A 13,148-nucleotide genomic window follows, 5' to 3' on the forward strand; every position below is an offset into this window, starting at 1 on the left:
AGCCCAGAGATAAACCCACGCACCTATGGTCAACTAATCTATGACAAAGGAGGCAAAGATATACAATGGAGAAAAGACAGTCTCTTCAATAAATGGCGCTGGGAAACCTGGACAGCTACATATAAAAGAATGAAATTAGAATACTCCTTAACACCATATACAAAAATAAACTCAAAATGGATTCGAGACCTAAATGTAAGACCGGACACTATAAAATTCTTAGAGGAAAACATAGGAAGAACACTCTTTGACATAAATCACAGCAAGACCTTTTTTGATCCACCTCCTAGAGTAATGGAAATAAAAACAAAAATAAACAAATGGGACCTAATGAAACTTCAAAGCTTTTGCACAGCAAAGGAAACCATAAACAAGATGAAAAGACAACCCTCAGAATGGGAGAAAATATTTGCAAACGAATCAATGGACAAAGGATTAATCTCCAAAATATATAAACAGCTCATTCAGCTCAATATTAAAGAAACAAACAACCCAATCCAAAAATGGGCAGAAGACCTAAATAGACATTTCTCCAAAGAAGACATACAGATGGCCAAGAAGCACATGAAAAGATGCTCAACATCACTAATTATAAGAGAAATGCAAATCAAAACTACAATGAGGTATCACCTCACACCAGTAAGAATGGGCATCATCAGAAAATCTACAAACAACAAATGCTGGAGAGGGTGTGGAGAAAAGGGAACCCTCTTGCACTGTTGGTGGGAATGTAAATTGATACAGCCACTATGGAGAACAGTATGGAGGTTCCTTAAGAAACTAAAAATAGAATTACCATATGACCCAGCAATCCCACTACTGGGCATATACCCAGAGAAAACCATGATTCAAAAAGACACATGCACCCCAATGTTCATCGCAGCACTATTTACAATAGCCAGGGCATGGAAGCAACCTAAATGCCCATCGACAGACGAATGGATAAAGAAGTTGTGGTACATATATACAATGGAATATTGCTCAGCCTTAAAAAGGAACGAAATTGAGTCATTTGTTGAGACGTGGATGGATCTAGAGACTGTCATACAGAGTGAAGTAAGTCAGAAAGAGAAAAACAAATATCGTATATTAAGGCATGTATGTGGAACCTAGAAAAATGGTACAGATGAACCGGTTTGCAGGGCAGAAGTTGAGACACAGATGTAGAGAACAAACGTATGGACACCAAGGGGGGAAAACTGCGGTGGGGTAGGGATGGTGGTGTGCTGAATTGGGCGATTGAGATTGACATGTATACACTGATGTGTATGAAATTGATGACTGATTAAAAAAAAAATATGAAAAAAAAATACCTGGAAGAAAGGGGCATGAAAGGGAGTAATTTGAATGATTATGCTCTCCCAATGCTTCTGGAAGCCTCCTTATTTTCCCAAATGAACAGACATGGTCTTTTAATTAATTAAGAAAAAACAGTACTTTTTATTTAATGAATCATTTACTCTTGAATATTCTTCATTCTTTCCTGAAGATCTGGGCTTTCATCTGCTGTCTTTTTTTTTTTTTTTATTCAGCCTGAAGAATTCTGTTTAGTATTTATTGAGTGCTGGTCTGCTAGAGATGAATTTTCTCTGTATTTACTTGCCTGGAAATGTCTTTCTTTTTCTTTCTTTCTTTCTTTCTTTCTTTCTTTCTTTCTTTCTTTCTTTCTTTCTTTCTTTCTTTCTTTCTTTCTTTCTTTCTTTCTTTCTTTCTTTCTTTCTTTCTTTCTTTCTTTCTTTCTTTCTTTCTTTCTTTCTTTCTTTCTTTCTTTCTTTCTTTCTTTCTTTCTTTCTTTCTTTCTTTCTTTCTTTCTTTCTTTCTTTCTTTCTTTCTTTCTTTCTTTCTTTCTTTCTTTCTTTCTTTCTTTCTTTCTTTCTTCCTTCCTTCCTTCCTTCCTTCCTTCCTTCCTTCCTTCCTTCCTTTCTTCCTTTCTTCCTTCCTTTCTTTTCTTTCTTTCTTTCTTTTTTGGCCACACCATGCATGGCATGTGGGATCTTAGTTCCCTGACCAGGGATCGAGTCCACATCCCCTGTAGTGGAAGCACGGAATCTTAACCACTGTACCACCAGGGAAGTCCCTTACTTTCATTTTTGAAGGCTATTTTTTGCTGGAATAGAATTCTAGGTAGACAGTTATTTTTTCTTTCAGTACATCAAATATTTCATTGTCTTCTGACTTTCATTGATTCTGATGAGAGGTTGGTCATTCTTATGATTATTTTCTTCAATGTAATGTATCTTTTTTCTTTGGCCACTTTCAAGATTTTCTCTTCATCTGTTTTTCCAGCATCTTGATTATAACTTGTCTAATGTGGCTTTCCATGCATTTATTCTGCTTGGGTTTCACTGAGATTCTTCTGTCTGTGGGTTGTCTTTCATCAGTTCTGGACCTATTTCTTTCAATATCTCATCAAATATTGCTTCTGCCCTATTATCTCTCTGTCATCCTTCTGGAGCTTCAGTTACATGTATGTTAAACTGTTTTTTAATGTTCCAAATGTCTGTGGTTCTCTGCTCAGTTTTATTTTTTATCTCTCTCCTTTAGGTTAGATATTTTCTCTTGACTTTTAAGTTTGTTGATTATTTCTTCTGCTGCTAAGTTCATTCAATAAATTATTTCAGATACTGCAGTTTTTTTTCCTACTAGAATTTCCATTTGGTTCATTTTCAGAGCTTTAATTTCTCTGCTGAAATCCACCATCTCTTTACTCATTTTGTCCATTTTACTTCTAAATTCTTTAACATTTATGGGATTATCCTTGTCTGCTAATTCCAACATCTCAGTCATATATAGATCTGTCTTACTGACTTCTTCTTTCTTGATTACGGGTCATGTTTTCCTGCTTCATTGTCTCATACATTTTATTCCATGCTGGATATTTATAATAAAAGAGAAGTAGAAAGTGAACTATACAGTATTTCTTCTAACTTTGTTTTTTTTTTTCTAGAGATGATGCCTTTTTCCCTCTATCAGGGAGCTAGCATAGAAGGCTAATCCACTGAATCTAACAAAACTGTGCTGGGCCAGTTTTATTTAGTTTCATTTCACCTGTGTTTTTTTCTTTTATTTAAGTATATCTGCTGTACAATTTATATAAGTTACAGGTTACAATATAGTGATTCACAATTTTTAAAGATTGTACTCCATTTATAGTTATTATAAAATATTGGCTATATTTCCTGTGTTGTACAATATATCCTTGTAGCTTATTTTATACCTAATGGTATGTCCTCTTAATCACCTACCCTTATATTCCTCTTCCCCACTTCCCTCTCCCCACTGGTAACCACTAGTTTGTTCTCTATATCTGTGACTCTGTTTCTTTTTTGTTATGTTTACTATTTTGTTGTAGTTTTTAGGTAAAACATATAAGTGATGTCATACAGTATTTGTCTTTCTCTGTCTGACTTATTTTCACTTAGCATAATGCCCTCCAAGTCCATCCATGTTGCTGCCAATGGCAGAATTTCATTCTTTTTTATGGCTGAGTAGTATTCCATTGTATGTATACACAGTATCAGATCCATCCATCTGTTGATGGACACTTAGGTTGCTTCCATATCTTGGCAATTGTAAATAATGCTGCTATGAACATTTCACCTGTGTTTTAAAATAAGGCCATGAGAGATCTCTATACTGTTTATCTTGACTCCAAACTTTCCAGCTACTTCTGAGCAGATGATCCATTTGATCCTATGAGGATTTGAGGTGTCAGGGGGTTGGGTTAAAATGTTAATTGATTTCAGCTCACTTTCAGATTCATCTCCACTGTGAGTTTGTGTTTGCTTTTCATCTCCACTCTCACTGTTCCTTACTCAGCAAAATTTTCTTGGGAGAAAATTGCCATACTGAGGGACTTGTTTTTGTGTTTGTGTTTATCCCAGATTCCAATCAATAGTAACAGTCATGACAGCACACACATTACCTTTAAACATTGGAAAATTTTCTCTTGTCTCAGCAAAATCTCTCCACCTATAGCAAACCAAATTCTCTACCTGATTACTCCTGCCAGTCTTAGGTATAAAAGTGGCTGCTAGTCTTTGCTCACCTATGAAAGGATTATCCCTCTTTGTAATTTAGTTTAAACTTTTTGCACCCACCACTTTTCAATAGCTTTAAATAAATGATGATTTTTAGTTTATCTAGTTTTTTTTTTGTTGTGTTGTGGAGCTTCTAAGAACTTCAGGAACCCATTACTCAGCATGAATATCCATGCTCAAAAGTTCTGATGTTCAGAAACTTTTGTGTAAACAAAGAAGTAGTAATGACAGAGGAAAAATAAGGAGTTATATAGTCACCCCTGAAAGAAAGAATTGCAGGGTAGGGATTCACAGTAATAGGTAAGGGCTGCTTATTGTGTCATTACAAAGCCAGGCTGAAGCCATGCTCCTCAAGATGGGAAGTCATTTCCACAAGCCACTCTACAAAGAGACCATCACAGTGCTGAATGAATCTATGAGATTCCCATCCCCAAAATGAGTGACCAACCCAGAATTATAAAACAAGTAAAAAGGCAACTTCATGAGTGAAAACCAATCCAACAAATGGAAAAAATTACATTCAAGAGATAGTGATAATAGATAATCTGAAAATGATCTTAAAATAGGTACATTTAATAGCTTCAGAGTGATAAAGGACAAGGTCATATCCATGAAACAAGAATAGTTATTTATGATAAAAGAACCAACAACAAGTAATGCAAATGAAAAATCTACAATTGATTGATGGGAGCAATAGCAAGCTGAACACAAGAGAGAATCGGTAAGCTGGAAGATCAATTCTGCCAGAATATAGCATGATGAAGTGAGAAAATGAAAAATATAAAGCTAAGACTCATGGCAGATTACAGGGACACTGGAAGGCCACATGGGAAAAATTATGCCTCACACTATATCCGCAAAATATATCCTAAAATAATCAGAGCACAGTATAGGAAAATATTGTTATAATGTTGGGAAAAGAGAGAATTTTTAAAGTAAGACATAAAAATAAATAAAAAGATTTATGATTTTGAAGTCATTAAAAAAACTTGATGAGTCTGGCTAATGGTTTATCAATTTTGTTTATCTTCTCAAAGAACCAGCTTTTAGTTTTGTTGATCTTTGCTATTGTTTCCTTCATTTCTTTTTCATTTATTTCTGATCTGATCTTTATGATTTCTTTCCTTCTGCTAACTTTGGGGTTTTTTTGTTCTTCTTTCTCTAATTGCTTTAGGTGCAAGGTTAGGTTGTTTATTCGAGATGTTTCCTGTTTCTTGAGGTAGGCTTGTATTGCTATAAACTTCCCTCTTAGAACTGTTTTTGCTGCATCCCATAGGTTTTGGGTCGGCGTGTCTCCATCGTCACTTGTTTCTAGGTATTTTTTGATTTCCCCTTTGATTTCTTCAGTGATCACTTCGTTATTAAGTAGTGTATTGTGTAGCCTCCATGTGTTTGTATTTTTTACAGATCTTTTCCTGTAATTGAAATCTAGTCTCATAGCGTTGAGGTCGGAAAAGATACTTGATATGATTTCAATTTTCTTAAATTTACCAAGGCTTGATTTGTGACCCAAGATATGATCTATCCTGGAGAATGTTCCATGAGCACTTGAGAAAAATGTGTATTCTGTTGTTTTTGGGTGGAATGTCCTATAAATATCAATTAAGTCCATCTTGTTTAATGTATCATTTAAAGCTTGTGTTTCCTTATTTATTTTCATTTTGGATGATCTGTCCATTGGTGAAAGTGGGGTGTTAAAGTCCCCTACTATGATTGTGTTACTGTCGATTTCCCCTTTTATGGCTGTTAGTATTTGCCTTATGTATTGAGGTGCTCCTATGTTGGGTGCACAAATATTTATAATTGTTATATCTTCCTCTTGAATCGATCCCTTGATCATTATATAGTGTCCTTCTTTGTCTCTTGTAATAGTCTTTATTTTAAAGTCTATTTTGTCTGATATGAGAATTGCTACTCTAGCTTTCTTTTGATTTCCATTTGCATGGAATATCTTTTTCCATCCCCTCACTTTCAGTCTGTATGTGTCCCTAGGTCTGAAGTGGGTGTCTTGTAGACAGCATATATATGGGTCTTGTTTTTGTATCCATTCAGCCAGTCTGTGTCTTTTGGTGGGAGCATTTAATCCATTTACATTTAAGGTAATTATTGATATTTATGTTCCTATTCCCATTTTCTTAAATGTTTTGGGTTTGTTATTGTAGGTGTTTTCCTTCTCTTGTGTTTCTTGCCTAGAGAAGTTCCTTTAGCATTTGTTGTAAAGCTGGTTTGGTGGTGCTGAACTCTCTCAGCTTTTGCTTGTCTGTAAAGGTTTTAATTTCTCCATCAAATCTGAATGAGATCCTTGCTGGGTAGAGTAATCTTGGTTGTAGGTTTTTCTCCTTCATCACTTTAAATATGTCCTGCCACTCCCTTATGGCTTGCAGAGTTTCTGCTGAAAGATCAGCTGTTAACCTTATGGGGATTCCCTTGTGTGTTATTTGTTGTTTTTCCCTTGCTGCTTTTAATATGTTTTCTTTATATTTAATTTTTGATAGTTTGATTCATATGTGTCTTGGCATGCTTCTCCTTGGATTTATCCTATATGGGACTCTCTGTGCTTCCTGGACTTGATTAACTATTTCCTTTCCCATATTAGGGAAGTTTTCAACTATAATCTCTTCAAATATTTTCTCAGTCCCTTTCTTTTTCTCTTCTTCTTCTGGGACCCCTATAATTCAAATGTTGGTGCGTTTAATGTTGTCCCAGAGGTCTCTGAGACTGTCCTCAATTCTTTTCATTCTTTTTTCTTTATTCTGCGCTGCAGTAGTTATTTCCACTATTTTATCTTCCAGGTCACTTATCCCTTCTTCTGCCTCAGTTATTCGGCTATTGATCCCTTCTAGAGTATTTTGAATTTCATTTATTGTGTTTTTCATCGTTGCTTGGTTCCTGTTTAGTTCTTCTAGGTCCTTGTTAAATGTTTCTTGCATTTTGTCTATTCTATTTCCAAGATTTTGGATCATCTTTACTATCATTATTCTGAATTCTTTTTCAGGTAGACTGCCTATTTCCTCTTCATTTGTTAGGTTTGGTGTGTTTTTACCTTGCTCCTTCATCTGCTGTGTGTTTTTCTGTCTTCTCATTTTGCTTATCTTACTGTGTTTGGGGTCTCCTTTTTGCAGGCTGCAGGTTCGTGGTTCCTGTTGTTTTTGGTATCTGTCCCCAGTGGCTAAGGTTGGTTCCGTGGCTTGTGTAGGCTTCCTGGTGGAGGGGACTAGCGCCTGTGTTCTGGTGGATGAGGCTGGATCTTGTCTTTCTGGTGGGCAGGTCCACATTTGGTGGTGTGTTTTGGGTTGTCTGTGGCCTTACTATGATTTTAGGCAGCCTCTCTGCTAATGGATGGGGCTGTGTTCCTGTCTTGCTAGTTGTTTGGCATAGGGTGTCCAGCACTGTAGCTTGCTGGTCGTTGAGTGAAGCTGGGTCTTGGTGTTGAGATGGAGATCTCTGGGAGATTTTCGTCGTTTGGTATTATGTGGAGCTGGGAGGTCTCTTGTGGACCAGTGTCCTGAACTTGGCTCTCACACCTCAGAGGCACAGCCCTGATGCCTGGCTGGAGCACCAAGAACCTTTCATCCACACGGCTCAGAATAAAAGGGAGAAAAAATAGAAAGAAAAAAAGAAAGAGGATAAAATAAAATAATTAAAATAAAAAAATAAAAAATAATTATTAAGAAAAAAAAGAAAAACAAAATTTTTTTTAAAGTAAAAAAAAAAAAACCAAACAGACGGACAGAACTCTAGGACAAATGGTGAAAGCAAAGCTATACAGACAAAATCTCACCCAGAAGCATACACATACACACTCACAAAAAGAGGAAAAGGGGAAAAAATAAATATATCTTGCTCCCAAAGTCCACCTCCTCAATTTGGGATGATTCGTTGTCTATTCAGGTATTCCACAGATGCAGGTACATCAAGTTGTTTGTGGAGCTTTAATCCGCTGCTTCTGAGGCTGCTGGGAGAAATTTCCCTTTCTCTTCTTTGTTCGCGCAGCTCCCGGGGTTCAGCTTTGGATTTGGACCCGCCTCTGCGTGTAGGTCGCCTGAGGGCCTCTGTTCTTCGCTCAGACAGGTCGGGGTTAAAGGAGCAGCTGCTTCGGGGGCTCTGGCTCACTCAGGCCGGGGGGAGGGAGGGGTGCGGATGCGGGGCGAGCCTGCGGCGGCAGAGGCCGGCGTGAGGTTGCACCAGCCCGAGGCGCACCGTGCGTTCTCCCGGGGAAGCTGTCCCTGGATCACGAGACCCTGGCAGTGGTGGGCTGCACCGGCTCCCGGGAGGGGCGGTGTGGAGAGTGACCTGTGCTCGCACACAGGCTTCTTGGCGGCAGCAGCAGCCTTAGCGTCTCATGCCCGTCTCTGGGGTCCGCGCTGATAGCCGCGGCTCGCGCCCGTCTCTGGAGTTCGTTTAGGCGGCGCTCTGAATCCCCTCTCCTTGCGCGCCGCGAGACAAAGAGGCAAGAAAAAGTCTCTTGCCTGTTCGGCAGCTCCAGACCTTTTCCCGGACTCCCTTCCAGCTAGCTGTGGTGCACTAGCCCCCTTCAGGCTGTGTTCATGCAGCCAACCCCAGTCCTCTCCCTGCGATCCTACCGAAGCCGGAGCCTCAGCTCCCAGCCCCCGCCCGCCCCGGCGGGTGAGCAGACAAGCCTCTCGGGCTGGTGAGTGCTGCTCGGCGCCGAGCCTCTGTGCGGGAATCTCTCCACTCTGCCCTCTGCACCCCTGTGGCTGCGCTCTCCTCCATGGCTCCGAAGCTTCCCCCCTCCACCACTCGCAGTCTCTGCCCGAGAAGGGGCTTCCTAGTGTGTGGAAACCTTTCCTCCTTCACAGCTCCCTCCCACTGGTGCAGGTCCCATCCCTATTCTTTTGTCTCTGTTATTTCTTTTTTCTTTTGCCCTAGCCAGGTACGTGGGGAGTTTCTTGCCTTTTGGGAGGTCTGAGGTCTTCTGCCAGCCTTCAGTGGGTGTTCTATAGGAGCAGTTCCACGTGTAGATGTATTTCTGATGTATCTGTGGGGAGGAAGGTGATCTCCACGTCTTACTCTTCCGCCATCTTCCCAATTCCAACTTTAACTCTTAAGACCATCACGCTTTCTCCTTCTCCTTTCCGGGGCTTGGAGATCTGGCTGGGCTACAACTTTAGCAGCCTTGACCTGCCCAGCAGCCAGGGCAGTGGGCCCAGGAGAGAACTCAAAAGCCCTCCTCAGCCCCTCTTTCCAGCAGGGCAAGCTCACCATCACTTCCTCCAGTGAGATGCGGGTACCTGCCAGAGCTACCCTGGGTCTTTGCAATATTGGCACTTGGGAATTTACCTAGACTTCCTTTATGGCCTTACACAAGGTCCTTTTCAATAACAATTCCATGTTTTTAGGTGTTTTTTTTGTTTGTTTGTTTTTTTGCCTTTGGGTGTATTTGGTGTAATGAATAGGACTGTGTGCATGTTTTTGTGTGTTTGTGTATGTTAAATATACATATATAAGTATACGTATATATTAGCTAGGTATATTAACATATATGTTAGCTCAGGTATTAAATAAAGTGACACAATTAAGTCTGAAAACAACAGTAATTACCAAAAGGTAAATGCATTAAGTTCCTCAATTAAAAGAGACATACAACCATAGGTTGCTATATTGTAAGAGAATCTGATTCTGGTCATTTATACCTGTCATCAATCTTTTTTTTTTTTTTAATTTGTGTATTTGTTTACTGACTGTTTTCCTCCAATAGAATGTAATCTTTTTTTTTTTTTAACATCTTTATTGGAGTATAATTGCTTTACAACGGTGTGTTAGTTTCTGCTTTATAACAAAGTGAATCAGCTAAACATATACATATATCCCCATATCTCCTCCTTCTTGCGTCTCCCTCCCATCCTCCCTATCCCACCCTTCTAGGTGGTCAGTCTTAACTTCTTGATTTCAGATGCCATGGAAGACACATTATGTGCATAATCTTGAATGCTTGTCAGCTAGGGATTATTAGGATCAATTTCCTTTTAGGGATGAGAAAACAAAGGCTCAAAAAGATTGAGGGACCAACGTAATGCAGGGTTTTTTTTAAAAACACTGTTTTAAAACAACTTCTCAAATTTTTTGAATTCATGTGGATAACATGGTAGCGTTTTGTATAAAAATGGGGAAAAAGCCTCCACTTAATACTAAGCCTTGCAGATAGCCCAGAGTATAGGCAGCATACTGAGTGTGGTGAGCACAGGATTTGCAAAGATGGAATTCCAATAAGCAAGAGATTTTTCCAATTAAAAATTTTTATTAGGGATCCCAACACAATAATTTCTTTCAAAAGATTGGATTGTTGCCTTTTTCTTTAATTTTACATTTCTTTTTGGAAAAATGCCTAGAGGCAATGGTGAGCTCTGAAGTGGGGAGTCAGTCCACATGTGGAGAAGGGAGACCATCACTGCCTATCACTGGGATTTAAAAATAGTACTAGGGCTTCCCTGGTGGCGCAGTGGTTGAGAATCTGCCTGCCAATGCAGGGGACACGGGTTCGAGCCCTGGTCTGGGAAGATCCCACATGCCGCGGAGCAACTAGGCCCGTGAGCCACAATTACTGAGCCTGCGCGTCTGGAACCTGTGCTCCGCCACAAGAGAGGCCGCGATAGTGAGAGGCCCGCGCACCGCGATGAAGAGTGGCCCCCGCTTGCCACAGCTAGAGAAAGCCCTCGCACAGAAACGAAGACCCAACACAGCCATAAATAAATAAATTAATTAATTTAAAAAAATAGTAATAATAAAAATAATCTATGTAATTCACACTATGTACCAGGACCTGTGCTAAGCACCTTAGATGCATGATCCTAGTTAAACTTCAAGGCACACTATTATTATGAACACTATTTATTTATTTATTTTGGCTGCATTGGGTCTTCGTTGCTGCATGTGGGCTTTCTCTAGTTACGGCGAGCAGGGGCTACTCTTCCTTGCCGCCCGCGGGCTTCTCATTGTGGTGGCTTCTCTTGTTTCGGAGCACAGGCTCTAGGGTGTGCCGCCTTCAGTAGTTGTGACTCGTGGGCTCTAGAGAACAGGCTCAGTAGTTGTGGCGCACAGGCTTAGTTGCTCCACAGCATGTTGGATCTTCCCGGACCAGGGATCGAACCCGCGTCCCCTGCATTGGCAGGCAGAGTCTTACCCATTGCGCCACCAGGGAAATTCCTTGAACACTATTTTGCAGATGGACTAACCATGGCTTGAAGTGGTGAAGGAGCCTCTCCAGGAAGTCCTGAAGAGGGCTCATTAGAGACTCTGAGCTCCTACCCATGGGAATCCCTCCCTCTCTCTCTCAACAGGTATGGCTGCTATTTTGAGGCTAAACTATACGTCAGTGTCTGAATTCATCCTCATCGGCTTCTCCACCTTCCCCCACCTTCAGCTGATGTTCTTCCTGCTGTTCCTGCTGATGTACCTGTTCACGCTGCTGGGGAACCTGCTTATCATGGCCACCATCTGGAGGGAGCCCAGCCTCCACACGTCCATGTACCTCTTCCTGTGTGCCCTCTCCATCTCCGAGGTCCTCTACACCTTTGCCATCATCCCATGCATGCTGGCCGACCTGCTCTCCACCGACCGCTCCATCGCCCTCATGGCTTGTGCTAGCCAGATGTTCTTCTCCTTCACGTTTGGCTTCACCCACTCCTTCCTGCTCACCGTCATGGGCTACGACCGCTACGTGGCCATCTGCCACCCCCTGAGCTACAATGTGCTCATGAGTCCCCATGACTGTGCCTGCCTGGTGGCCTGGTCCTGGGTTGGTGGCTCAGTCGTTGGGCTAGTGGTGACATCAGCCATTTTCCAACTCATTTTCTGTGGGTTTAATGAGATCCACTATTTTGGCTGCCATGTGCCACCTCTTCTGAAGTTGGCCTATGGGAACTTCTCCACCGTGGCCACGGGCGTAGGCCTGGTGTGTGTCATTGTCCTGCTGGGCTGCTGTCTTCTCATCCTCCTCTCTTATGCCTTCATCGTGGTCTGTGGGCCACCAAAAAGCCTTCTCCACGTGTGCATCCCACCTCACCATGGTGGTCGTGCACTATGGCTTTGCCTCTCTCATCTACCTCAAGCCCAAGGGTCCCCAGTCTCTGGAAGGAGACACCCTGATGGGCATCACCTACACAGTCCTCACTCCCTTCCTCAGCCCCATCATCTTCAGCCTCAGGAACAAGGAGCTGAAGAACGCCATGAAGAAGACCTTCCTCAGCAAACTCTATCCCTCCAGCATCTGAGTGGCCAGTGTGGAGGTGGTTTCAGAAATATGTTAGAAGTATGACCATACCCTCATCTGTACAATGGGGTTAATAAAATCTACCTTGTAAGACTGGTGTAAAGATTTGTGGGTGTGTGCAACAACACTTATCACATATTAGGTGCTTAATAAATGTTAATTTTCCTTTCTTCTTCCTCTCATCATCTGTGCGTTTGACAGTAGTTTTATTTTTTAACTAAATAGCTTTATTGAGATATAATTCACATATCATAAAATTCACCCAATAAAGTACTTGCCTAAGGACACACAGCACCCCACACCCACTCCAACAGTATTAAAAAACCTGAAAAATTTTTGCTCATCCAATTGGATGAACAAAAATTGAACCTCACAGTTACTTTCATTTACCATCATTCTTCTAAATTAATTAGTTCAACAGATATTTGGGGGCCTACCATATGCTGTGTAGGAATACCACAGTGAACAATATGGACCAAGAGTCCCTGACCTCCCCAAAGCAACGTTCTAGTGGGCAGAGACAGACAATATCCAACAAACAGATATATGTCAGTTTGTAATAAGCACGTGGGAGTCAAGTAAAGCAAATCAAGAGAGAAAGGACATTGCCAAGGGTGTTCTATTTGTGTAGTATGTTTAGGGAAGGGCTTTATGATATTTGAGCAGCTAAGACTCCAAGAGATTGACATTTGAGTTGCTGTTTTCTGAGATAAAACAATACTGTGGGAGAATGAAGTGTGTGTGTGTGTGTGTGTGTGTGTGTGTGAGAGAGAGAGAGAGAGAGAGAGAGAGAGGAGAGGTAGAGAAAGGATAATAATGCCAACAAGAACATCCAAGGTTTTTATACGTTAAGTTTGAGATGCCTCCTAGATATACAC

At 40.9% G+C, this 13,148-nt stretch overlaps 1 pseudogene; it reads left to right on the forward strand.

Moving 5' to 3' along the window:
- The first annotated feature begins 11,340 nt into the window (after positions 1-11,340).
- LOC133090323 (olfactory receptor 10H1-like) lies at positions 11,341-12,271 on the forward strand (annotated as a pseudogene).
- The last annotated feature ends 877 nt before the right edge of the window (positions 12,272-13,148 follow it).

The sequence above is a fragment of the Eubalaena glacialis genome, chromosome 4 (assembly GCF_028564815.1).
Source record: "Eubalaena glacialis isolate mEubGla1 chromosome 4, mEubGla1.1.hap2.+ XY, whole genome shotgun sequence".
In the NCBI taxonomy this organism is placed as follows: domain Eukaryota; kingdom Metazoa; phylum Chordata; class Mammalia; order Artiodactyla; family Balaenidae; genus Eubalaena; species Eubalaena glacialis.